The 3,919-nt window shown below is 49.5% G+C and overlaps 1 long non-coding RNA gene across 1 annotated transcript in view; it reads right to left on the bottom strand.

Moving 5' to 3' along the window:
- LOC144955346 (uncharacterized) overlaps nt 1-1,641 on the bottom strand; it is a 7,728-nt gene extending 6,087 nt beyond the window's left edge. Inside the window, exons 1-2 of the long non-coding RNA XR_013641622.1 lie at nt 1,564-1,641; nt 730-902 (exon numbers count right to left, since the gene is read on the bottom strand). This is a non-coding gene — a long non-coding RNA (uncharacterized LOC144955346). The remainder of the gene's footprint in view (nt 1-729; nt 903-1,563) is intronic.
- Nucleotides 1,642-3,919: the final 2,278 nt, after the last annotated feature.

The raw sequence follows: 3,919 nt of genomic DNA, 5'->3' as shown, positions 1-3,919 counted from the left end.
CACTCACCCACTCACCCACCCACTCACCCACTCACCCACTCACCCACCCACCCACTCACCCACCCACCCACCCACTCACCCACCCACCCACCCACTCACTCACCCACCCACCCACCCACTCACCCACTCACTCACCCATCCACCCACTCACCCACTCACCCACCCACTCACCCACTCACTCACCCACTCACCCACCCACTCACCTACTCACCCACCCACCCACCCACTCACTCACTCACCCACCCACCCACTCACCCACCCACCCACCCACTCACCCACCCACCCACCCACTCACCCTCTCACTCACCCACCCACTCACTCACCCACCCACCCACCCACCCACCCCCCCCCACTCACCCACCCCACCCCCCCCCACCCACCAACCCACTCACTCACCCACCCACCCACCCACTCACTCACCCACTCACTCACCCACCCACCTACTCACCCACTCACTCACTCACCCACTCACCCACCCACTCACCCACCCACCCACCCACCCACCCACTCACCCACCCACCCACCCACTCACTCACCCACCCACCCACTCACTCACCCACCCACCCACCCACTCACCCACCCACCCACCCACCCACCCACCCACTCACCCACCCACCCACCCACTCACCCACTCACCCACCCACCCACTCACCCACCCACCCACCCACTCACCCACCCACCCACTCACCCACTCACCCACCCCCCCCCCCCCCCCACTCACCCACCCACCTCAACTTTCTCCCCACCAACACCCCCACGACCCCGTTCCTTCCCCGAGTTGGTATCGCCCAACAGCATCTTGAACGCTCGCTCAGTCCGGGCTGTACCATTGAGGCGACTCTCAGGGGGGGAATCCGCCTCGGGAGAGACCAAGTCCCTCGGTACGTGCCCCAGGGGTCGGCCTGAGAAGGACGCACAAGAGGCAAAGGTGACCCGGGTAGCCTCGGAGGGCAAGTGCTGCTGTGCCAGGCTAGGTGCAGGAAGAGGTCACGGGAGAGAGTCGGGATATGCAATGTATACAAACACACATACACATTCATACACACACACACATACACACACACATACACACACACATACACACACATACACACACATACACATTCATACATACACACATACACACACATACACATACACACACATACACACACATACACACACATACACACACATACACACACACAGACACACACACAGACACACACACAGACACACACACAGACACACATACACACACATACACACACACAGACACACACACATACACACACACACATACAAACACACACAAACACACAAACACACACACACATACACACATACACACACACACATACACACACACACACATACAAACACACACACACACAGACACACACATACACACACACACACAGACACACATATACACACACACACACATATACACACAGACACACACACAGACACACACACAGACACACACACAGACACACAGACACACAGACACACAGACACACACACACACAGACACACAGACACACACACAAACACACACCACCCACGTGACCTCCCGCTGACCTTCGACCTGGTGACGTCAGGCATCAGGTGACCTCTGTCGTCAGCGATGACGTCAGTGACGCCATTGTGAGCCATGCGGCGCTGTGACGACATCAACAACATCAACAACATCACCACTAACATCACCACTAACATCACCACTAACATCACCACTAACATCACTAACATCACCACTAACATCACCACTAACATCACCACTAACATCACCACTAACATCACCACTAACATCGCCACTACATCGCCACTAACATCGCCACTAACATCGCCACTAACATCGCCACTAACATCGCCACTAACATCGCCACTAACATCGCCACTAACATCGCCACTAACATCGCCACTAACATCGCCACTAACATCGCCACTAACATCGCCACTAACATCACCACTAACATCACCACTAACATCACCACTAACATCACCACTAACATCACCACTAACATCACCACTAACATCACCACTAACATCACCACTAACATCACCACTAACATCACCACTAACATCACCACTAACATCACCACTAACATCACCACTAACATCACCACTAACATCACCACTAACATCACCACTAACATCACCACTAACATCACCACTAACATCACCACTAACATCACTACTAACATCACCACTAACATCACCACTAACATCACCACTAACATCACTAACATCACCACTAACATCACCACTAACATCACTAACATCACCACTAACATCACAACTAACATCACTAACATCGCCACTAACATCGCCACTAACATCGCCACTAACATCGCCACTAACATCACCACTAACATCACCACTAACATCACCACTAACATCATCACTAACATCACCACTAACATCACCACTAACATCACCACTAACATCACTAACATCACCACTAACATCACCACTAACATCACCACTAACATCACCACTAACATCACCACTAACATCACCACTAACATCACTACTAACATCACCACTAACATCACCACTAACATCGCCACTAACATCGCCACTAACATCACCACTAACATCACCACTAACATCACCACTAACATCACCACTAACATCACCACTAACATCACCACTAACATCACCACTAACATCACCACTAACATCACCACTAACATCACCACTAACATCACCACTAACATCACCACTAACATCACCACTAACATCACCACTAACATCACCACTAACATCACCACTAACATCACCACTAACATCACCACTAACATCACCACTAACATCACCACTAACATCACCACTAACATCACCACTAACATCACCACTAACATCACCACTAACATCACCACTAACATCACCACTAACATCACCACTAACATCACCACTAACATCACCACTAACATCACCACTAACATCACCACTAACATCAACATCAACAACATTCTAGATTTGAAGCTTTCGTGACTGCAACGAATCACATTCGTAGGTTTTGTCGGTAAAGTCACGTCGGTAAAACATCAAAATTAATTGAAATAAAACAAAATAAAAATCAAAAATCACGACGTTTCGGAGGCAACACAAGTCTCCGCCATCAGGTGGCACCGTCACAGCCGAATTAGCTGCATCAAGTGAGGCAATGATTCAAGATGTAATCCCTTATTCTCAGGTTTTTTCGGTAAAGTCACGTCGGTAAAACATCAAAATTAATTGAAATAAAACAAAATAAAAATCAAAAATCACGACGTTTCGGAGGCAACACAAGTCTCCGCCATCAGGTGGCACCGTCACAGCCGAATTAGCTGCGTCAAGTGAGGCAATGATTCAAGATGTAATCCCTTATTCTCAGGTTTTTTCGGTAAAGTCACGTAGGTAAAACATCAAAATTAATTGAAATAAAACAAAATAAAAATCAAAAAATCACGACGTTTCGGAGGCAACGCAAGTCTCCGCCATCAGGTGGCACCGTCACAGCCGAATTAGCTGCGTCAAGTGAGGCAATGATTCAAGATGTAATCCCTTATTCTCAGGTTTTTTCGGTAAAGTCACGTAGGTAAAACATCAAAATTAATTGAAATAAAATAAAATAAAATCAAAAATCACGACGTTTCGGAGGCAACACAAGTCTCCGCCATCAGGTGGCACCCGTCACAGCCGAATTAGCTGCGTCAAGTGAGGCAATGATTCAAGATGTAATCCCTTATGAGCAAGTTTGGAGGGAGGAGAGGAGAGAGGGGGGAGCTCATCAGAATGTGGTAGACAATGAATGGAACGGAGTGCCAAGGACAACGCATCGGGAGAGTGGGTGAGTGGGTGGGTGAGTGAGTGAGTGGGTGGGTGGGTGGGTGAGTGAGTGAGTGAGTGGGTGGGTGGGTGGGTGGGTGAGTGAGTGGGTGGGTGGGTGGGT

Source organism: Lampetra fluviatilis, unplaced genomic scaffold (genome assembly GCF_964198595.1).
Source record: "Lampetra fluviatilis unplaced genomic scaffold, kcLamFluv1.1 SCAFFOLD_251, whole genome shotgun sequence".
In the NCBI taxonomy this organism is placed as follows: domain Eukaryota; kingdom Metazoa; phylum Chordata; class Hyperoartia; order Petromyzontiformes; family Petromyzontidae; genus Lampetra; species Lampetra fluviatilis.
The sequence above is the reverse complement of the archived record's forward strand: the minus strand, read 5'-3'. Positions and strand labels throughout refer to the sequence as shown.